Source organism: Pseudophryne corroboree, chromosome 4 (genome assembly GCF_028390025.1).
Source record: "Pseudophryne corroboree isolate aPseCor3 chromosome 4, aPseCor3.hap2, whole genome shotgun sequence".
NCBI lineage: Eukaryota > Metazoa > Chordata > Amphibia > Anura > Myobatrachidae > Pseudophryne > Pseudophryne corroboree.
Window position 1 is genome coordinate 825,408,371 of NC_086447.1, and position 25,157 is coordinate 825,433,527.

General features: G+C 48.5%; 1 protein-coding gene across 2 annotated transcripts in view; it reads right to left on the reverse strand.

Moving 5' to 3' along the window:
* MACROD2 (mono-ADP ribosylhydrolase 2) overlaps nucleotides 1-25,157 on the reverse strand; it is a 3,123,444-nt gene that overhangs the window by 804,199 nt on the left and 2,294,088 nt on the right. The window lies entirely within an intron of this gene.

A 25,157-nucleotide genomic window follows, 5' to 3' on the forward strand; every position in this document is an offset into this window, starting at 1 on the left:
ATACTGTATTTATGTACAAACAGCTGAATCGGGGAGCTAAGTGTCTTTTTGGCTCTATGCTTCATTTCCTAAATATTTGCAGGTATTCAGAAACCATTCTGTACTGTTAAATGTGTTTTGTCTGTTTCTAATTATTTACATTTAGGGGCTTGTTTATTAAGCTAAAAAAAGCAGCAATTGTTGTATTTTTGAGCAATAAAGTATTACCCAAAGAAGACCGCAGCAGCAGTTCTTTCCAAAGCCCATGTCCCAGCAATACTATTTTGTTAAATTACCCTGAAAAAATATTTGTTATTGCAGAGATATGCCGTGATAAGAAATTAAAGTTATTGGGGCAAAACTGCGCATCTTGTTAAATTGTTCTCGTAGACTTGATTTCTCTTATGCTTTCCTTTAAACCTGTGCAAAGTTTTAACAGTCCTCACCTGACGTTTTTCACTACTGTTGCTACTGAATTGGCAGGATATTTGCTTATGGTATAAAATAATGTACAGTAGATACATAATCTATACCCTGCAACTGTACGTTTTTGGCCAGTAAAGTACCAAAGTACCAAAAGAGGCTTTGTACCGATTTCAGCATCTCCCTTGTCCTACAGATTCCTATGGCCACTCCCCTTTTCAGAATTTGTACTGTTCTTGTTTAAAGATGTGTGTGTGTGTGGGGGGGGGGGGGGGGGGTTCATAATTCTTATCACAGAATATATCAGAAAATAGGATTTTTTTAATACCTACCAGTAAATCCTTTTCTCCTAGTCTGTAGAGGATGCTGGGGACTCCAAAAGGACCATGGGGTTTAGACGGAATCCGCAGGAGCTTGGGCACACTAAAAAGACTTTGACTGGGTGTGAACTGGCTCCTCCCTCTATGCCCCTCCCCCAGACCTGAGTTATAGGAACTGTGCCCAGGAGAGACGGACATTTCAAGGAAAGATTTTTGTAAACTAAGGGCAAGAAACATACCAGCCCACACCACAAACATACCGTACAACTGGAGTAGCATGAAACCAGATAACAGTATGAACTAACAACAGCAACAAGCTGAACATAACTGATACACAATGCACGTGTAACCGAAAATAACCAGTATTAACCTAACTGCAAGGAACAGTCCGCACTGGGATGGGCGCCCAGCATCCTCTACGGACTAGGAGAAAAGGATTTACCGGTAGGTATTAAAATCCTATTTTCTCTTACGTCCTAGAGGATGCTGGGGACTCCAAAAGGACCATGGGGTCTATACCAAAGCTCCAGACCGGGCGGGAGAGTGCGGACGACTCTGCAGCACCGATTGAGCAAACATGAGGTCCTCATCAGCCAGGGTATCAAACTTGTAGAACTTAGCAAAAGTGTTTGAACCCGACCACGTAGCTGCTCGGCAAAGTTGAAGTGCCGAGACCCCTCGGGCAGCAGCCCAAGATGAGCCCACTTTCCTGGTACAGTGGGCCTTTACTGATTTCGGCAACGGTAGCTCAGCCGAAGAATGAGCTTGCTGAATCGTATTACAAATCCAGCGAGCAATAGTTTGCTTAGAAGCAGGATTTCCAATCTTGTTGGAAGCATACAGGACAAACAGAGCCTTTGTCTTCCTAGTAAGAGCCGTCCTGGCTACGTAAATTTTCAAAGCTCTTACAACATCAAGAGATTTTGGGACCGCCACAGCATCCGTATCCACAGGCACCACAATAGGTTGGTTAATGTGAAACGAAGAGACCACCTTCGGCAGAAATTGTTGCCGAGTCCTCAATTCCGCTCTATCCGAATGGAAGATCAAATATGGGCTCTTGTGAGACAAGGCCGCTCACTCAGATACTCGCCTGGCAGACGCCAGAGCCAAAAGCATGACTACTTTCCAAGTGAGAAACTTTAACTCAACCTTACGCAAAGGCTCAAACTAGTGAGACATAAGAAACTGCAACACCACTTCAAGATCCCACGGCGCCACGGGTGGTACAAAAGGAGGATGGATATGCAGCACTCCCTTCACGAAAGTCTGAACCTCAGGAAGGACAGCCAATTCCTTTTGAAAGAAAATAGATAAGGCTGAAATCTGCACTTTGATGGAACCCAATTTCAGACCCGCATCCACGCCTGCCTGCAAAAAATGGAGGAAACGACCCAAGTGAAAATCCTCCGCAGGAGCTGCTTTGGATTCACACCACGACACATATTTTCTCCAAATACGGTGATAATGCTTCGCCATGACCTCCTTCCTAGCCTTAAGGAGAGCGGGAATGACTTCCCCGGGAATACCCTTCCGAGCTAAAATCTGGCGTTCAACTTCCATGCCGTCAAACGCAGCCGCGGTAAGTCCGGAAACAGGCAGGGCCACTGCAGTAACAGGCTCCTCTCTTAGAGGAAGCGGCCAGGGATCTTCCACTAGTAATTCCTGAAGATCCGGATACCAGGCCCTCCGTGGCCAATCTGGAGCGACGAGTATTGCCTGAACCCTTATTCGTCTTACGATCCTCAGCACCTTTGGAATGAGAGGAAGCGGAGGGAAAACATACACCGACTGAAACACCCACGGAGTTACCAGGGCGTCCACCGCACAGGCTTGGGGGTCCCTTGACCTGGAACAATATTTCGGAAGTTTCTTGTTGAGGCGAGACGCCATCATGTCTATCAGAGGAGTACCCCAAAGCCTTGCCACTTCTGCAAATACTTCTTGATGAAGAGCCCACTCTCCTGGATGGAGATCGTGTCTGCTGAGGAAGTCTGCTTCCCAGTTGTCCACGCCTGGGAGGAAGACTGCTGACAGAGCGCTCACGTGCTGTTCCGCCCAGCGTAGGATTCTTGTGGCCTCCGCCATTGCCGCCCTGCTCCTTGTACCACCTTGGCGGGTTTACGTACGCCACCGCCGTTATGTTGTCGGACTGGATCAGGACAGGAAGACCCTGAAGAAGGTTCTTCGCTTGCTGCAGGCCGTTGTAAATGGCTCTTAACTCAAGAACATTTATGTGGAGACAAGATTCCTGGTTCGACCATTTTCCCTGGAAATTTCTTCCTTGCGTGAATGCGCCCCAGCCTCAGAGACTTGCATCTGTTGTCAGCAGGACCCAGTCCTGGATTCCGAATCGGCGTCTCTCTAGAAGGTGAGAGCCTTGCAGCCACCACAGGAGAGAAATCCTGGCCCTAGAACATAGACTTATTTTCCGGTGCATGTGCAGGTGAGACCCGGACCATTTGTTCAGCAGATCCCACTGAAACACCCGGGCATGAAACCTGCCAAACGGAATGGCTTCGTAAGCAGCAACCATCTTCCCTAGAACCCGAGTGCATTGATGAATCGACACACTTGTCAGCCTCAAAAGCTCCCTGACCATTGTCTGGATAGCTTTGTCCTCCGGAAGAAACACTCTCTGTAGCTTCATGTCTATAATCATGCCCAAGAAGGGCAGCCGAGTGGCCGGGATCAACTGAGGCTTTGGGAAATTTAGAACCCAACCGTGTTGTCATAGAACCGACAGGGATAGATACACATTTCTTAACAACTGTTCCTTGGACCTCACCTTTATCAGGAGATCGTCCAAGTACGGGATAATTGTAACCCCTTGCTTACGAAGGAGAAGCATCATTTCTGCCATGACCTTGGTGAAAACCCTCGGGGCCGTGGAAAGCCCAAACGGCAACGTTTGAAATTGGTAATGACAATCCTGCACCGCAAATCTCAGGAAGGCCTGATGTGGAGGATATATCAGGACGTGTAAGTAGGCATCTTTTATGTCGACTGACACCATAAAATCCCCCCCTTCTAGGCTGGAGATCACAGCACGAAGAGATTCCATCTTGAACTTGAAAGTTTTTCAAGTATGGCTTCGGTACGACAAAGAGGCTCGAATAGAACCCTTCCCCCCGTTGGAACGGGGGAACGGGAACAATGACCCTCTGTTGATTCAACTTTTGTATCGCAGCATTTACTACTTCTCTTTCCTGAAGAGATACTGGCAAGGCCGATATGAAAAAGCGGCGAGGGGGCATCTCCTGAAACTCCAGTTTGTACCCTTGAGACACCATATCTAAGACCCAAGGATCCAGGGCTGATTGAACCCAGACCTGACTGAAGATCCGGAGACGGCCCCCCCACCGGAACGGACTCCCGCAGGGGAGCCCCAGCATCATGCGGTGGACGTGGTAGAGGCGGGGGAGGACTTTTGGTCCTGGGTGCCTGATCCTGCAGGCGACTTCTTTCCCCTTCCTCTACCCTTTGAAGCGAGGAAGGACGAGCCTTTACCTCGTTTGTATTTATTAGGTCGAAAGGACTGCATCTGTTGATGGGGTGCCTTTTTCTGTTGTGTGGGAACATAAGGAAGAAAAGATGACTTACCCGCAGTAGCGGTAGACACCAGGTCAGCCAGGCCGTCACCAAACTAGACACTACCTTTGAAGGGGAGAGCTTCCATATTTTTCTTGGAGTCGGCATCAGCATTCCATTGATGGATCCACAGCACCCTCCTGGCCGAGACCGCCATGGCATTGGCTCTTGATCCCAAGAGGCCAACATCCCTTGCCGCATCCTTTAGGTAATCTGCAGCGTCCTTGATATAACCAAGAGTCAAAAGAATATTATCTTTATCAAGGGTATCCATATCAGAAGCTAAATTATCAGCCCATTTAGCAATAGCAATACTCACCCATACCGACGCCACAGCAGGTCTGAGTAATGCACCCGTATTAACGAAAATGGCCTTCAAAGACGTTTCCAGCTTGCGATCCGCCGGATCCTTGAGAGCAGCCGTGTCAGGGGACGGAAGCGTCACCTTCTTGGACAAACGGGATAGAGCCTTGTCGACATTCGGAGACGACTCCCTTTTTTCCCTGTCATCAGAGGGGAAAGGATACGCCATAAAAAGTCTCTTGGGAATCTGCCACCTCTTGTCCGGCGACTCCCAAGCTGTTTCACAAAGAGCATTCATTTCATGAGAAGGGGGAAACTTCACCTCAGGTTTTTTCCCTTTAATTAGGCAAATCCTTGTTTCCTGAACCGCAGGTTCGTCAGAAATATGTAAAACATCTTTAATAGCCACAATCATGTACTGAATACTCTTAACTACCATTGGGTGTAAAGTAGCCTCATTAAAATCGACATCGGAGTCCGTGTCGGCATCTGTATCTACCATCTGGGTAAATGAACATTTTTGTGACCCTGAGGGGGTCTGCACCTGAGCCAAAGCATCCTCCATGGATTTTCTCCATGTCTGTGTCTGAGAATCAGATTTATCCAACCTCTTAGACAACAAAGCCACATTAGCATAAAGTGTACTCAACATAGCAACCCAATCAGTAGTCGACTGTGTCGACAGAGCCATTTCCAGCTCCTTTTCTGTGCCCCCAGTAACTTCCTCCGGGGAGGAACACTCAGCCTCAGACATGCCGACACGAAGTACCGACACCCAACACACACACTGGCCAGTAAAGGGGAAAGCCTACAGGGAAGCCCAGAAAGAGGGACACAGAGGAAGTATGCCAGCTCACACCTCAGCGCCCATATATTACACCACAACAATATATGTCAGCAGCGCTGTACCAATAATAATAAAAGCACCAAAATATTTGTGGCCCCCCCCCCACATGGATTTTCTCCATGTCTGTGTCTGAGAATCAGATTTATCCAACCTCTCAGACAACAAAGCCACATTAGCATTAAGTGTACTCAACATAGCAACCCAATCAGTAGTCGACTGTGTCGACAGAGCCATTTCCAGCTCCTTTTCTGCACCCCCAGTAACTTCCTCTGGGGAGGAACACTCAGCCTCAGACATGCCGACACGAAGTACCGACACCCAACACACACACTGGCCAATAAAGGGGACAGCCTACAGGGAAGCCCAGAAAGAGAAACACAGAGGAAGTATGCCAGCTCACACCCCAGCGCCCATATATTACACCACAACAATATATGTCAGCAGCGCTGTACCAATAATAATAAAAGCACCAAAATATTTGTGCTCCCTCCCCCCCCTCTCCCGTTTTGCTCCCTTTTACGTGTGAGGAGCTTGGAGGTCCGGGCCAGCGTTCTCTGCAGCAGCTGTGGAGAGAAGAAAATGGTGCTGGTGAGCTGTGCGGCTAAGCCCCGCCCCTTCCCGGCGCGCTTCAGTCCCGCCTGAATTTGACATTTTTTATACTGGCGGGGGTCTGATATACGGTGCCCGGGCACCGAATATAGCTTTTACCAGTTTAAAATACCTCAGTAACTGCTGCCCAAGGCGCCCCACCCCAGCGCCCTGCACCCTGCGAGTGCCGTTAGTGGTATGTGTGGGAGCATGGAGCGCAGCGCTACTGCTGCGCTGTACCTCCGTTACTGAAGTCTTCTGCCGTCTGAAGTCTTCAGTTCTTCTAATACTCACCCGGCTTCTGGCTTCTATGAGGGGGGTGACGGCGCGGCTTCGGGAACAAGCAGCTAGGCGAACCAAGTGATCGAACCCTCTGGAGCTAATGGTGTCCAGTAGCCTAAGAAGCAGAGCCCTTAACTAAGTAGAAGTAGGTCTGACTTCTCTCCCCTCAGTCCCTCGATGCAGGGAGCCTGTAGCCAGCAGGTCTCCCTGAAAATAAAAAACCTAACAAAAGTCTTTTTCCAGAGAAACTCAGAAGAGCTCCCCTAGTGTGTGTCCAGTCACTCCTGGGCACAAAGTCTAACTGAGGTCTGGGGGAGGGGCATAGAGGGAGGAGCCAGTTCGCACCCAGTCAAAGTCTTTTTAGTGTGCCCAAGCTCCTGCGGATCCCGTCTATACCCCATGGTCCTTTTGGAGTCCCCAGCATCCTCTAGGACGTAAGAGAAAGAACAAGCAAGCGCACACTGGTACTCAACTCCCTTAGACAAGGAAAAATCTAGAGTATATAATATCCCGTGGATAAAGTCCTAAATAGAAATAATGGACCAAACGCGTTAAGGCTGACCTCCAGTCCCATTCTTATTGCTGTTTGGTTCCTGATGTTCAGATACCACTGCTGAGACCATAAAAACCTAGAAGCTGTCTAATACCCCTTTCACATCGCAATGCCGGGTCCCATCAGGGAATTGGAAACGGGTCCTTCCTGGGTGGGACCCGCATTGGACCCTTACACACTGCCACCTCCAATATGCTAGGTCGGGTTGTTATCACGGGTGGGGGCAGAGCCGGTATTGGGGGTGGGTGCGGAGGCAGCGCTGAGAGATTATCTCCGCGCAGCCTCTCCCTATGCAGTGAACAGGTCCCAGGTCACATCGACCCGGCAACCCGTTCACACTGCATCTGACCCGGTATTTAACCCGGGAATAACACTGCTTTATTCCCGGGTTGAATTACCGGGTCAGGCGACCCAGGAATTCGTCATGGCCCCTTTCACACCGCACAGTAACCATGTCGACCCAGCAATATACCGGGTTGATACAGGGTTTTTTTTGCGGTGTGAAAGGAGTATAACTGTCCTGTCATGAGAATATACCTAAAGAGTATAAAAAGGCTCATTTAAATAAAAAATTTTATTTTCACTATACACAGTACGTGTATATTTGGGAATATCACATGGATCACACTTAAAAGTCTCACGGATATATTACACGAGGATGCGCTTTTTGGAGCAGATGTACTAAACCCCGGAGAGTGATAAAGTATAGAGAGCAGGGATGTGCGGTGAGGTAAATGGCGGAGGAGGCACTGGCTAGCACCAGAGCCAGATTTACACACAATATATGAACCAAAGGGTTCATGAGGGCATTATACACAGGTGCAGCAGCATATACTGCTTGAAATTTGGTGAGTCTTGATCAGAGATGGGTGGAAAAGATAGAGAAGTTTTTTTCTCTAGACTAAGAGACTGATTTATTTGTTTAGCACATTATATGCATTAGCACCACTGCTATCACTGTTTCTATCTATCTATCTTATATAATAAAAAGCTAACGCCGCTCCTCACCTCTATGGGGAAATTTCATTGTTTTGCTTGGCGGCAGTCACTAGATGGCGCCCGGCAGAGCAATTCAAGTGTTGCTTCAACTGGTCGCGCACAGCTGCCAGCGCTGACATTACTGTTATGCTGTTCCGTCATTTTGTCGGCTGGTAACTAGTATCTCTCTCTCTCTCTCTCTCTCTCTATCTTAGGAAAAACAGTAGAGTATTTACTATCAGGACGAAATGTCGGTCAAAGTTGACATAGTATTCCCTATGGTGGCAGAAAGGTCTGCACAACATTAAGATGTAGAAATAAACATCTTGCTGCTTAAAATCAGTTTACTCAGGAAACATTATTTATATGATTGCTCCTTCGTGGCAGGGCTTAGTCACTAAGGTATTTTAAGCATTTCTATTGCATTAAACTTTTCCCAGCACTGCTCATCGTAGGAACTAATAAAGTAAAGTTGTAAAACATACTAACAGGGAGCCAGGTCGACAATTAAATATCTTTTCCATGGGTGCAATGTACATATTAACATTTTGGAATGTTTAATTGTTCTTGTGAGAGATGAAGTATGTACTCTTGTAGGATACTGTATATATAATATATTGTAGCCCTCCAATCACAGGTATAGGGCAAGCACATACTGTATAAAAGCAATGCCATGTCATAACTTCATCAACATGTTGCCAGAACAGTTTTGAAACTGTTATTACTTTTAATTGAAGCATCCATCAGTTACAGCTAATGGAGTGCTGAATCGGCAAATGGATTATTAGCAACCCCAATCCTGGCAAGTAAATATTTTTTGCCATTTCTGTAACAAATATTGTCAAGACAGCGGAGAAATCCTCAAATGCCCCGAAGCAGTAAGTGTTAATGTACATGATCACTGGGCTAGTCTCTTGTCATCTTGTACAACTGTCAGGTCACATTAGATGGAAGTAAGAGCATTAATACTGATGTAATATTAACATGCACTCAAAAATGACATGTAATACTGAAATACCCACTTCCATGATTTAAGTAAGATATAAATGATGCAGGAGTATTTTAGAGGAAGAAAGCACAACTAATGGTGTAATGGTTAGCATTACTGCCTCACAGCACTGAGGTCATGGGTTCAATCCCACCATGTCCCTAATTGTGTGGCGTGTATGGGCGGGATTCAAATCTTCCAGCTGCCCTCCCGCCCCCCATCTCGCTCTGCCGATGGGCACGATATCAGCATTTTAGCTCGCCACCCCCTAGGGTGGTGAGCTAAAATGCACGAAAAGTGACCCGTTTGGATGCCCAAACGGGACTTTTCACGATCGCGCCCATAACTTCAGTCAGGTTTATCTGCTTTACGCGGCTAAACCCGTCTCTTATGGGCGCGATCAGTGCGATAACAGGGGGCCATAGAATATCGCCCCGCGATCTCCCATCACTTTAGACGGGAGATCAGGGGCAATAAAAGATTTGAATCCCACCCTATATGTTCTCCTCATACTTGAGTGGGTTTTCTCCAGGGAACTCCGGATTCCTCCCACAATCCAAAAATATGCAGTTGCCCTGCTTGGTGGTCTTCAATATGCCGCCGGCCGGAATCCCGGCAAACAGCATACCAGCGGTGGGATCCCGACCGCCGGCATGCCGACACATATTCTCCCTCTTGGGGGTCTTGTTGGCCGCCGGTGAGTCTGTGTTATTGCAGCCTGTTTCCATGCGTTTACAGCCTCACCTGTCTGTTAATTGCACCTGTCAGTTTGGAGTCGTGCAGCAGGGCAGCTGCATGACATAATTAATTAGGGTCCCTGCTGTGATTGGAGGTATTCCTTGTTATATTCTCCCTCACTGCCTGACACAGACGCCGGTGATAGTTTCTGTCTAGCTGCTTCCTGCCTTGAAGCATTCCTGTCCAGGAGTCCTGTGGCTTTGCCTGTGTCTGATCCAGTATCCTGCTTCTTGGTGCCCACTGGTCTGTCATTTTGAATTCTGCCTGTCCTCCGGTCCTGAGAGCCTGTGTCAGCTACTTTGGGGGTTCCTGTCCTTTTTGCCAGTATTCGTACCGGTTTCGTGAGTAGCGGCTTTGCTGCGTCCCTCGGCCTAGGCCGTAGCTACCTCTTGCTCTTGCTTTGGATTTTCTGCAGAGGGTTCTGCGTGTGCTGTCCTCACCGGAACACAGCGGTGTTGTGTCGGTGTGTGGACAGCACTGCCTTTGTTGTAGTTTTTGTCTTGGCGGCTGTGCCGCACATACTTTATTTAAGTTCTGTACTTCCTTCTCTAGTTAGAGGTTCCCCTTGTCATGGCCCCGTTTCAGTCTACGCCTGGTCTCCAACTAAGACCGGGGGGCATCGGAGTTGGGCAGACATAATCCGCCCTTCAAATGCGGCTGCCATGGGCCCAAGAAACCATAGTCGCGTAGGCTGACTACGAGGGTGGAACAACGGAGTCAGGGTTCTGTAGGGGTTTGCTGCTGAACTCTTCCCACTCCAGCATTATGTTCCTGTACTTGGGGCTCATCCGCCCAGTTTCAGGAGTACCAAGTACAGTGAACGTAACTTAGCCAAATTGTACAAAGCCAGTATCGCAAGCACAGTCATATTTGCTTGAGATACCGACCTAGTCCCTATCGCACAGTGAGAATCGGGGTTTAGCCCGAATCTCACCGCGTGTACACACCTTAACTGGTTAAAAGTAGCATCGGTGGATACGTAATTACCAGAGCAACTCAACTCCAGAAAGCAGCTTTCCCCTTGATTAGTAACACTGCTACTTCTGCTTACCTGTGCCAGGTCTGCCCTGTGTGCCTCAGGTTACTCTCTGCAGAAGGAGGAATCTCTCTTTGCAACTGATCTCCCAATCCCATAGAAGCCCGTACACACAGGAAGGAGCAGGGCTTCGGGAATCCGTACCATCTGAAGATGGTTTTGATTCTCGGAAACTCACAAGACTTTCAGTTTTTGGAGTTTGCTGAATATTATTGAGCCTCTAATAATGAATGAGCCCACTGCAAAAAACATGTGGGACCTAACGTGTTCACATGTGTAACAGGCACATTATTGATGATGCATAGGCCTCTAAGTCCACAAGCAGGATCACCCATTATGTAACCTAAGGCTTCACCTGGGATCTGATCACCACTACAGCCACCACCCACCCACACAGTAACATGACCAATTTTGAAGTTGTAGTTAGGGCCGTTGGGAGGGTAGATGCAGCCCAGGTAGTGAGGGGGTGTGGACAAATCTGGGAGGTGTCACCACGCACCCCCACCACCACCACACAAAAAAAATGCAAATAATACTATGTGCAAAACCATAAGCACCAAGGCGGACACTATAAGGCACAAGGGGGGCGTCATGACCTGCGAAAGGGACATTTGTACCTCTCAGCAACACTGCCTCAGCAAATTACCCTGGCCCTTGCCAGGCTCCGCCAACAACCCCAGGCTTGGGTAAAGAGTACCTTCCCTCCTCGGTGAACCTGGTTGTAGGTACTCATTGTTCTATACCAACTGATGATGCAAAAGCTCAGATTAAGCCACATTTTACAAAGGCCTAGCACTGTATCAGCTCTGTACTTGCCCTGTGTGCCACCTGCCAGCACCGTACACACTGTGCAAGAAATAGCTCAGTAGTCTGCACGGGCTGCTATGGAATCGGAAGGTAGTGCCGACAAATATTAACCATCACATGAGATACGACCTCCCGTTCCCATACACTGCGGGAACGTTTTAAGGCATCTATCAGCTGATGCTCCTGCATGGGACCCGCATACACACTCTTACATCGTCAGCACTCAATATTGGGTGATCAGGCCATGCATTGTATAGGTTTGTACCCAGGATTACTGCATTTTAATCTTTGAAATTCATCTCAGTCTTTTTGTGTGTGTTTTTTTTGCCGCATTCCGCTTGTTATAAACAGTAAGAACTAATTAAAGAGATTCTAGAACAGAGATTAAACTATATGCAACACATTTACAATCATGGAAGAAAACTTTAAAATATTGTCTTTATCTTTTTGAATTCTAAAATAAAATATGTAAATAAAAAATTCTTCCTCAGAAACTGCATTGAAAGGAGATAAAGGCTTGAAAATATACATAGAAATGCTTAGTTCCATATTATTATTTGAATGTGTTTGCATTACTTGTAGTGTCTTGTTCTAGAAAATATAGAAGATTAAATGAATCCAGGCATACGTTTCTAGACCTTAATATAGTCGGCTGTTTTTACAATTCCAAATGCTTTATTATTTTCTTTTTTTTTTTCCTATCTACACTATATATGATTTATAAGTCACTCAAGTTCCAACTGCTTAATGTTACTGAACCATACAAAAGGTCAACCACACACAGGTAGATATTGAGTTATAAATCCATGGGCTGTCCTATCTTGTCTGATTGATTGTATCCTATTTTTTCTTTTTCTCTGCTACATTGGTTCATCGACATACTCATACAATCAAGATTAGATCGATGAGAATTAAGTCATTTGTAAGAATTGCAAGTACAATGTAGGATACTTCATTAAAATGCTTGTCTATAACAAATTAATAAATGAAAGGTTGACACTGAATGATTAAGTAAGTACAGAACATTCCACCAGGGACCATGTATGGGATGGAAAATTTTGATTGTAAATTATTTACACTGACCAAGTACAGAATATGCGGATTGTACACGTTTACTTGGGCAATATTTTGGTATATAGGACTAATATTGTAAAATACATTTTAAAGGCTAATGCACTAGACTTCGCAAGCTTGTAGGACACACTGTTCCAAATTAAATTTGTGGACCCAGTATAATGTAGGGGCCACTATGTCCCATACTTGCCTACCGTCCCGGAACGGCCGGGAGGCTCCCGAAAATCGGATGGCGCTCCTGGCCCCCTGGAAAATTGGGCATATCTTCCACTTTCCCACCAGCCCCCTGCACACCCACTCCCCACCTCGGTGGACCACAGCAGAGCCCAAGTGAGCGGTCCTAGAGGGATCTGATGACACGAGTTGCACTGAATAGTGTCATCATAGCTCCGCCGCCTGCTATACAGTGCCTGTTTTCTCTGCACTGTATAGTGGGGGCGAACCCACAATGATGCGATTGTGATGCCGCACCCTCAGACAGCTCATCTTTCACCGGCCACACCCCTGGACAGCCCACCTTGCCATCAGCCACGCACCCTAAGTACCTACCACGCTGCCGCCTCCCAGGGGAGGGGCAGCAAAGTAGGCAACTATGCTGTGTCCCCAAAGCGTGCAACATCTGAATAATATCTGAATAATCAAATAGACATTGATACTTGTTTAAATATTATCGATCTATACAGGGTCGGACTGGCCCACAGGGGTACAAGGGAAACCCCTGGTGGGCCCCACTACCTCAGGCCTACCCTTTCCTCTAGGGATCAGGTTCCAGATTGTGAACTTGAATTATACATATTATACTGCACAGGACTATGGTGTATTTTCTACAGTGCATTCATGTTAGTAATATAGTACATTATCATGCATGCACATGCACTAGCAGTATTTACTATATATATTTATCAAGGGGCCCAGACCGTGCACTCTCTAATGGTAGCCAAGCCTCTAAGCATGTGCCCCTATCTCTGCATTCCCCCGGTGGACCCTTCATGCCCCAGTCCAACACTGGATCTATACCACATTTGTTTTTGTTTTCCACAATAGACTGGTTTTGTTGGTCACCACCCCTTCCGTGCCCCCAGTTGCCCTCAGTCTGTCAATCAGGCTGGGGCTTAGGGGGCACTGCGTGGAAGGATGCAGGACCAGTTCTGCACATGTGCAGTGACCCCACCATCTGACTTGTACGCTAGCTATTGGGTTAGCGTACAAGGCTCAATCAGGCCCAATGTGTATATTAATGTCTAGGGTCAGTACTAGGTTGTTATACCACTCCCCCAGAGTGGGGGAGATTGTGGGAGTGGGGGGTTGAATGGGAGATTTTGGATTGCATTTCGAAACTTCCCTCTAGAAAAACTGCATTTGCCCCTGCGATTGCAAAGCCCCTTGGCATCCATTTTAACTTAAGGCTGTGGGTTACATTTCTTTTGGTCAGCTAGTAATGCCGTCTTAAAGGGCAAATAGACCACATCTTGAAAATACTTGGACAAGTGCTGGATTTAGCCTTAAGCACGACATACCTGTGCCGAAAATCATCAGACTCATTTCAAGTTTAATCGATTTTGTTTGTTTATCTGTTTTATTGGTATAGTAAAATGAAGTGAGGAAAATGACAGACATTTATCTGAGGTGGACATATGTTTTGCATAATAGTAACACTACATGCTGGTCAGCACCATGGAAGCTGCAGTATACAGTATGTTCTTGACTAAATCAGCAGTTATTTTATATATTACTTGCTTCATTTATTACTTGCTTCAAATATACACAATAGGTTATAGCAATAACTTTGTTCATAATCCCATTATAATTTTGGATCACATACCGAATTGGGGGAAAACAAAAGGAAAAAAGAAAAAAAAAACAAGAACAAAAAAACAAAAAACAAAAAAAACAAAACCACTGCTTTCTCTCCCTCTCTCAACATCATATGCAGCTCAAATTTATAGTAATCTGTCATTGATGACCAAATGTATACGTATTGCTCCAGCTTCATTCTTTCACTCCGCCCACCGCGTTCTGCAGTTCCTATCACACCATCACTGGCTTCTATTCTCCAATCCCTTGGCATTTTAAAAAGAAAACACAGGCGCATTCGTGGGAAGCGAGCAGGCCGGAAATGTATTTCCCCCGGTAACCATCTAAGTCCTTTGCCCACCTGCTCACGCCCATACTCAAAGAACAATCAAATAGAAGTGATACCCAAAAGACAGCCCTGTGTTTGGAAGGACAGAACTGTCAACTCTCACTTTGTGACCCCCATACCCAGAGCTCCTGCACTTAACATAAAGAAAACTGAAGGCCCTCTGGTATGCCCAATCAGGTCAGTCCTTTGTAATGCCAGATCTATAAGAAACAAGACTGCAACAATTGCTGACCTTATTGAATCTGCAGATCTAGCCTGTATTACAGAGACCAGGTGTTAGGCGCCGGGGTCCGCTCGTCGGTGCGGCCCGGCGCCTAGCAACCAGGGACGCCGTACGCGTACAGCCGCCGGCTCCCTGGCAACGCTAGACGCCGGGCGCACTGAGCCGCACGGACCCTAGCAACGGGGACGCCACTGGCGGACCGCGTTCCCCGTTGCTGGGTCCAGTTTAAATGATTGTGCACCTGTTTCCTGGCCGTGCAGCAAGGCAGCTGCATGGCATTTATGTAATCAGCCCTGTCAGCAGCTGATTGGAGGACTCCTGTTTATATGCACTCCCAGGGCTTCTCACAGACGCCGGTAATAGCTTCCTGCATGCTGTCCTTGTTTGCTGAGAGTCTGTTTCCAGTCTTGCTGTATCCGGTCGTTCCTGTCTTCAGTAATCCTGTACTCGGACGTTGTCATCTTGTTCCTGGAGTCCTGACTGATCACCGTTTAACATCCAGTGGTGTTCGTGAGTCGCGGCGTTGCCGTGTGTTGCGGCTTGGCCGCTTACCATTTATTATTTGTGTTTTGGAGCATTTTGCGGAGGGTTCCGCTTCCACAGGTCCACTCTGGTATCCGGCGATGCTGGGTAGGAGTATTGGACAAGTGGATTTTGGTTGTCCTTTTCCCTGGCGGTTTTTCCGCACATACTTCAGGCCTTTGCTAGTTAGCTTGTTGCCCCTGGCCTGTTGTCAGTCAGAGGTCCTCTTGTTATCATCCTGCCTCGGATTTCCCTTTGTCTCTCATTAAGACCGGGGGGCACCGGAGTTGGGCAGACATAATCCGCCCTTCAAACGTGGCTGCCATGGGCTCAAGAAACCATAGTCTCGCAAGGGATCTCCGATAGCACGGGTGAGACAATAGAGTTAGGGCGCCAGGGGCAACTAGTCTTTCCTGCTCCCATTACCAGCAATCCATTCCAGCGCTCTGGTCATTGTTATAAGATCTCCTCTGGTCAGGAGTGCTGGAATCATAACACCAGGCTAGATTAAAAAGCAGCACCTATATTGGAGGCTGCAGTACCAACAAACTACTCTGTCATCCACAACCCAAGACTGGACCGCAGGGGTGGCGGGGTGGCTATCTGCTTCAAAAAAGAACTTAAACTTAGGGTCCACCCTATTGAAACTACTCGCTCATTTGAGTGCATTGCTGCTCGGAGTTCGACAGGATTAGGTTTCAGAGTACTTCTCATTTACCGGCCACCTGGAGATGGAAAGATATTTCTACAAGAAATTGCAGACACTGTTGCTGGCCTGGTTCTGGAACATCAAAGATGGCTCATCCTCGGGGATTTCAATGCATGGGTGGATGATGAGCTCTCACGCCTTGGCCAAGACCTCCTGTGCACAATGAATGGTCTGGGCTTCACACAGGTCATTCCCTCTGCCACACATAAAAGTGGTCACACTCTCGACCTTGTCTTTCAGATTGGATTAGAAGTCACTGACCTAAAAATAAACCCAGTCATCTGGTCAGACCACTACTCCCTCTGGTTCTCAGTTGCAACCCCTCAATTAAGATCTCTGCCCGTGGAGTTGACCAGGTATCGTCCAAGGAGGGGTATGACTCCCCAGGCTCTTGCAGCAAATCTGGATCTCTCTGCTATACTGGGTGCCTGTGAAGATCCTTGTTCCCTAGTCCGTTATTATAATAGGGATGTTATGGCTGCAATTGATATTATCGCCCCTGTGCGTTTAAGACCTCGTAAACCACAACGTCAAGCTCCATGGTTCGACAACAGTGTTAGTGAGCTCAAGAAAAGGGGGCGTAGACTGGAAAGACTATGGAGGAAGACTAACCTAGTGGATGACAAAATAAAACTAATAAAGCATAACGAAGAATATCAATCGACAATCACCCGTAAGAAAGCACAGTTCCTGTCAAATGAGATCACGGCAGCAAACAATAGGCCAGCTCAACTTTTCCGCACAGTGGAGATGCTTTGCAAGCCAGCATGCCTGCAGACTGATGTCTCATGCCTCTCCCAGGCAAGATGCAACGAGTTTGCAAACTTCTTTGCAGATAAAATATCCACCATCCGGGCTGGAATCTCCACAGTGCCATCAAAGGAGTGCCAAACTACAAAGCCTGCCAATATAAGCTACCTGCCTTCATGGACCAGCTTTGATCCAGTGGATGTAAAGGACACTGCTGAAATTGCTCGGATTTTGCGTCCCACCACCAGTGATCTGGACCCAGCCTCAACCAAGCTTCTAATAGGTTGTATGGATATAATTGGTCCTGTCTTTACAAAAATTCTTCAATGCTCTTTGCAGACAGGCATTTTTCCTGGACCAATAAAGGAAGCAATTGTTAGACCGCTTCTTAAAAAACCTAATTTAGATCCCGACTGTATGACCAACTACAGACCGGTATCAAACCTTCCTTTCCTAGGAAAGGTTATTGAGAAAGTCGTTGCAAATCAACTGGAAACCCGCCTGACAACCCATGATATTTATGATCCATTTCAATCAGGATTCAGGAGAAGACATAGCACTGAAACAGCCCTGGTGTGTGTGTTAAATGATCTTCTGATGGCAAAAGACAGAGGTGACTGTTCAATATTAATCCTTCTGGATCTCTCGGCAGCATTTGATACCGTGGACCATGGGCTACTGATTGAGCGACTGATAAATTTCTGTGGTCTGGATGGCACAGTCCTAAGCTGGTTCAAATCATTTCTCACAGGCAGGTCACAGAGAGTATCATCTGGATTATACTCATCACCACCAGTGCCATTGCCATGTGGTGTCCCACAAGGTTCTATACTATCCCCCATGCTTTTTGCAGTATACATGCTCCCATTGGGCGAAATAATCAGGCGCCATGGCCTGGTCTACCACTGCTATGCAGATGATACACAACTGTACTTGTCCTTTGCTCCGGGCACTGATAACCCAATAGCAACCCTAAATGGCTGTCTAGCTGAACTACAGGAGTGGATGAGCGCCAGTTGGCTGCGACTGAACCCGGATAAAACAGAGGTCCTTATGATAGGACCGCAACATCAAAGGACAAGACTGCAGCATAGCCAACCAACTGGACTTACACTCGGGGATTCAGAATTACAGACCAGGGATCGTGTGCGGAATCTTGGCGTTGTCCTGGATGGTGGCTTGACACTTAAACATCAGATATCAGCCACAATCAAATCCTCATTCTTTCACCTGAGGAACATAGCCAGAATCAAGCACTTAATTTCCTCAGATGATATGCCAAAAGTCATACATGCATTTGTATCATCTCGTTAAGACTACTGTAATGCCCTCTACCTTGGTCTACCAGCAAAAGAATTGCAGCGCTTACAGCTGGTGCAAAACACAGCTGCCAGGCTATTAACCAACCAGCCCCGTTCTAGCCACATAACACCCATCCTCTACTCCCTTCACTGGCTGCCTGTACGATGGCGAATCATCTTCAAGATTGGCTTACTGAGTTTCAAAGCATTACATGACCAAGGCCCAAGGTACCTGAAACAGCTTCTGACCCCATACTAACCCACTCGATTACTGCGATCTGTAGATCAAGGACTTTTAGCAGTACCTAGAATCTACCGTAATTCATCTGGGGGCCGAGCTTTTAGTCATGCGGCTCCGACTCTATGGAACTCACTTCCCCGCACAGTGCGAGAGGCCCCAACTATAGAATCCTTCAAAAGTAGACTCAAGACTTTTCTGTTTACTCAAGCATTTCCATAATGTCCCTTTTAGTATCTTCATGCTTCTGTATTTTATGAAAATGTACTTCATTATTTTCTGTACTATATTATGCTATGTATCTGTTAAGCGCCTTGAGTCCTATTGGAGAAAGAGCGCTATATAAATAAAATTATTATTATTATTAAATGGAGGAGCAAGTGCACAGGGCAGGGCGTGACGTGTCACGGGTCACATGCCTTAATGCTCCCATTACAAAAATGCAGGATGGGCAGAATACTTGACGTAATTCACCAATAGCTATAGATGAGACAATCGTGGTCAATATTGCATCAAAAATGCCCCGACAAGAACTATACCTACTAAAGGCACTAAAAGCTCCAGCCCATATGTTTCTATCTTAATATCTGAATATTACTCACCTGTAAAATACAGATGTAGCCATGCTCATCTTACTGTGATGCGGCATGCTGCATGGCGTGCCAGACTGCGACTATTCGCAGCCATCGATCGCTTCATTAATTCCTTTAGGAATATATATAATATATAGAAAATCATACCTGGAAAGCTTTAAGTGTGGACAATGGTTAACTCAAAGGGGACCCTGATCACATTTACAATGACACAGATGAGATGAGATGAGGTCAGACTGTTGCCTAATACCGTTTCTTTATGACCTTGTTGCCCGAGACAGCGCTGGCACCGTAAGTGCCTGTCTGCCTGTGCAGCTCTCTATACCAGTGATGGCTAACCTTGACACTCCAGCTGTTGTTGAACTACACATCCCAGCATGCCCTGCATCAGTTTTAGCATGGCCAAATAGCAAAACTGTAGCAGGGCATGCTGGGATGTGTAGTTCAACAACAGCTGGAGTGTCAAGGTTAGACATCACTGCTCTATACCATTCCATTCACTGAGAGAACACTCGCCTAAGTGCTCTGTATTATGGAGGTCATTCCGAGTTGTTTGCTCGGTAAAAATCTTCGCATCGCAGCGATTTTCCGCTTAATGCGCATGCGCAATGTCCGCACTGCGACTGCGCCAAGTAAATTTGCTATGCAGTTAGGATTTTTACTCACGGCTTTTTCATCGTTCTGGCGATCGTAATGTGATTGACAGGAAATGGGTGTTACTGGGCGGAAACAGGCCGTTTTATGGGCGTGTGGGAAAAAACGCGACCGTTTCCGGAAAAAAACGCAGGAGTGGCCGGAGAAACGGGGGAGTGTCTGGGCGAATGCTGGGTGTGTTTGTGACGTCAAACCAGGAACGACAAGCACTGAAATGATCGCAGATGCCGAGTAAGGTTGAAGTTACTCAGAAACTGCTACGAGGTGTGTAATCGCAATATTGCGAATACATCGTTCGCAATTTTAAGATGGTAAGATTCACTCCCAGTAGGCGGCGGCTTAGCATGGGCAAATCTGCTAAAATCCGCTTGCGAGCGACCAACTCGGAATGACCTCCTATATGCAGCCACATGGTAGCTGCCATCACCCACTTATGGTCTGCGCTTTCTGTTGCACCTAAATGTCTATGGTTAGTTCTTTCCTACTCTTTGCTCTGACCACCTTATATTGCACACTTCTTGTTTTTTCCCTTGACCTCAGGTCACTGAGGAGTCTATTCATGAAGCAGTGGAAAGTGTGGAGAAGTGAGCCTGTGGAGAAGTTGCCCATGGCAACTAATCAGCTGCTCCGTACAATTGTAAAGTATGCAAATTATAAATGTTGCTTCAATGCTGATTGGTTGCCATGGGCAACTTCTCCACTGGCTCACATCTCCACACATTTCACTGCTTCATGAATAGACCCCTAAGTGTCCATAATTCTCTTCTGACTGTCCTATCAGCCTGCCCATTACTACATTCTGTGCCCTGATCCCAGTATCACATTTCCGAGTTCCGCGAAGGAAGCATCCTGCAGTAAAACTCTATAATAAGGTCCCTTGTGAACACATAGCCCCTAGCAGGGGAGGTTTCAGAGAGGAGAGGGCCCGCGCAGAGTCTTGGTGATTCCCCCCCCCTCATACTGTGCACACTCCTCTCTCATCACCGCATATGGCGAGTAGACTCTTGTGTTGTGCCGGAGTCTACTGGGCAGACGCAGACCTCTGAGAAAGTGGGGCAGGCACCATTCCCCCAGTGATTCCTCTTCCCATATCTCTGCTGGCAGAGAGGGAAGTATAGTCTGCAGGTGCAAGGTGTGCGGTGTGGGCCCCTATGGACCCAGGGGCCTGTGAGCACTGCCTGTACCCATTACGGATACACCCATGGGCCCCAGGCAATTAGCAGCAGGGTACCTCCATTACTGGTACATAACAGGGTGAGAAGACACTGCTGCAGTACGCCATGGGTGAGAAGACACTGCTGCAGTACACCACGGGTGAGAAGACCCTGCTGCAGTACACCATGGGTGAGAAGACCCTGCTGCAGTACACCATGGGTGATAAGACCCTGCTGCAGTACACCATGGGTGAGAAGACCCTGCTGCAGTACGCCATGGGTGAGAAGACACTACTGCTGTACACCATGGGTGAGAAGACACTGCTGCAGTACACCACGGGTGAGAAGACACTGCTGCAGTACACCATGGGTAAGAAGACCCTGCTGCAGTACACCACGGGTGAGAAGACCCTGCTGCAGTACACCATGGGTGAGAAGAAACTGCTGCAGTACACCATGGGTTGAGAAGACACTGCTGCAGTACACCATGGGTGAGAAGACACTGCTGCAGTACACCACGGGTGAGAAGACACTGCTGCAGTACACCACGGGTGAGAAGACCCTGCTGCAGTACACCACGGGTGAGAAGACACTGCTGCAGTACACCACGGGTGAGAAGACCCTGCTGCAGTACACCATGGGTAAGAAGACCCTGCTGCAGTACACCATGGGTAAGAAGACCCTGCTGCAGTACACCACGGGTGAGAAGACACTGCTGCAGTACACCATGGGTGAGAAGACCCTGCTGCAGTACACCATGGGTAAGAAGACCCTGCTGCAGTACACCATGGGTGAGAAGACCCTGCTGCAGTACACCACGGGTGAGAAGACCCTGCTGCAGTACACCATGGGTGAGAAGACCCTGCTGCAGTACACCATGGGTGAGAAGACCCTGCTGCAGTACACCATGGGTGAGAAGACCCTGCTGCAGTACACCACGGGTGAGAAGACCCTGCTGCAGTACACCATGGGTGAGAAGACCCTGCTGCTGTACACCATGGGTGAGAAGACACTGCTGCAGTACACCATGGGTGAGAAGACCCTGCTGCAGTACACCATGGGTGAGAAGACACTGCTGCAGTACACCACGGGTGAGAAGACCCTGCTGCAGTACACCACGGGTGAGAAGACCCTGCTGCAGTACACCACGGGTGAGAAGACCCTGCTGCAGTACACCATGGGTGAGAAGACCCTGCTGCTGTACACCACGGGTGAGAAGACCCTGCTGCTGTACACCATGGGTGAGAAGACCCTGCTGCTGTACACCATGGGTGAGAAGACCCTGCTGCAGTACACCATGGGTGAGAAGACCCTGCTGCTGTACACCATGGGTGAGAAGACTCTGCTGCAGTACACCATGGGTAAGAAGACCCTGCTGCAGTACACCACGGGTGAGAAGACACTGCTGCAGTACACCATGGGTGAGAAGACCCTGCTGCAGTACACCATGGGTAAGAAGACCCTGCTGCAGTACACCATGGGTAAGAAGACCCTGCTGCAGTACACCACGGGTGAGAAGACACTGCTGCAGTACACCATGGGTGAGAAGACCCTGCTGCAGTACACCATGGGTAAGAAGACCCTGCTGCAGTACACCATGGGTGAGAAGACACTGCTGCAGTACACCATGGGTGAGAAGACACTGCTGCAGTACACCATGGGTGAGAAGACACTGCTGCAGTACACCATGGGTAAGAAGACCCTGCTGCAGTACATCATGGGTGAGAAGACCCTGCTGCAGTACACCATGGGTGAGAAGACCCTGCTGCAGTACACCATGGGTGAGAAGACCCTGCTGCAGTACACCATGGGTGAGAAGACACTGCTGCAGTACATCATGGGTGAGAAGACCCTGCTGCAGTACACCATGGGTGAGAAGACCCTGCTGCAGTACACCATGGGTGAGAAGACCCTGCTGCAGTACACCATGGGTGAGAAGACACTGCTGCAGTACATCATGGGTGAGAAGACCCTGCTGCAGTACACCATGGGTGAGAAGACCCTGCTGCAGTACACCATGGGTGAGAAGACCCTGCTGCAGTACACCATGGGTGAGAAGACCCTGCTGCAGTACACCACGGGTGAGAAGACCCTGCTGCAGTACACCATGGGTGAGAAGACCCTGCTGCTGTACACCATGGGTGAGAAGACACTGCTGCAGTACACCATGGGTGAGAAGACCCTGCTGCAGTACACCATGGGTGAGAAGACACTGCTGCAGTACACCACGGGTGAGAAGACCCTGCTGCAGTACACCACGGGTGAGAAGACCCTGCTGCAGTACACCACGGGTGAGAAGACCCTGCTGCAGTACACCATGGGTGAGAAGACCCTGCTGCTGTACACCACGGGTGAGAAGACCCTGCTGCTGTACACCATGGGTGAGAAGACCCTGCTGCTGTACACCATGGGTGAGAAGACCCTGCTGCAGTACACCATGGGTGAGAAGACCCTGCTGCTGTACACCATGGGTGAGAAGACTCTGCTGCAGTACACCATGGGTAAGAAGACCCTGCTGCAGTACACCACGGGTGAGAAGACACTGCTGCAGTACACCATGGGTGAGAAGACCCTGCTGCAGTACACCATGGGTAAGAAGACCCTGCTGCAGTACACCATGGGTAAGAAGACCCTGCTGCAGTACACCACGGGTGAGAAGACACTGCTGCAGTACACCATGGGTGAGAAGACCCTGCTGCAGTACACCATGGGTAAGAAGACCCTGCTGCAGTACACCATGGGTGAGAAGACACTGCTGCAGTACACCATGGGTGAGAAGACACTGCTGCAGTACACCATGGGTGAGAAGACACTGCTGCAGTACACCATGGGTAAGAAGACCCTGCTGCAGTACATCATGGGTGAGAAGACCCTGCTGCAGTACACCATGGGTGAGAAGACCCTGCTGCAGTACACCATGGGTGAGAAGACCCTGCTGCAGTACATCATGGGTGAGAAGACCCTGCTGCAGTACACCATGGGTGAGAAGACCCTGCTGCAGTACACCATGGGTGAGAAGACCCTGCTGCAGTACACCATGGGTGAGAAGACACTGCTGCAGTACATCATGGGTGAGAAGACCCTGCTGCAGTACACCATGGGTGAGAAGACCCTGCTGCAGTACACCATGGGTGAGAAGACCCTGCTGCAGTACACCATGGGTGAGAAGACCCTGCTGCAGTACACCACGGGTGAGAAGACCCTGCTGCAGTACACCATGGGTGAGAAGACCCTGCTGCAGTACACCATGGGTGATAAGACCCTGCTGCAGTACACCATGGGTGAGAAGACCCTGCTGCAGTACGCCATGGGTGAGAAGACACTACTGCTGTACACCATGGGTGAGAAGACACTGCTGCAGTACACCACGGGTGAGAAGACACTGCTGCAGTACACCATGGGTAAGAAGACCCTGCTGCAGTACACCACGGGTGAGAAGACCCTGCTGCAGTACACCATGGGTGAGAAGAAACTGCTGCAGTACACCATGGGTTGAGAAGACACTGCTGCAGTACACCATGGGTGAGAAGACACTGCTGCAGTACACCACGGGTGAGAAGACACTGCTGCAGTACACCACGGGTGAGAAGACCCTGCTGCAGTACACCACGGGTGAGAAGACACTGCTGCAGTACACCACGGGTGAGAAGACCCTGCTGCAGTACACCATGGGTAAGAAGACCCTGCTGCAGTACACCATGGGTGAGAAGACACTGCTGCAGTACACCATGGGTGAGAAGACACTGCTGCAGTACACCATGGGTGAGAAGACACTGCTGCAGTACACCATGGGTGAGAAGACACTGCTGCAGTACACCATGGGTAAGAAGACCCTGCTGCAGTACATCATGGGTGAGAAGACCCTGCTGCAGTACACCATGGGTGAGAAGACCCTGCTGCAGTACACCATGGGTGAGAAGACCCTGCTGCAGTACACCATGGGTGAGAAGACACTGCTGCAGTACATCATGGGTGAGAAGACCCTGCTGCAGTACACCATGGGTGAGAAGACCCTGCTGCAGTACACCATGGGTGAGAAGACCCTGCTGCAGTACACCATGGGTGAGAAGACACTGCTGCAGTACATCATGGGTGAGAAGACCCTGCTGCAGTACACCATGGGTGAGAAGACCCTGCTGCAGTACACCATGGGTGAGAAGACCCTGCTGCAGTACACCATGGGTGAGAAGACCCTGCTGCAGTACACCACGGGTGAGAAGACCCTGCTGCAGTACACCATGGGTGAGAAGACCCTGCTGCTGTACACCATGGGTGAGAAGACACTGCTGCAGTACACCATGGGTGAGAAGACCCTGCTGCAGTACACCATGGGTGAGAAGACACTGCTGCAGTACACCACGGG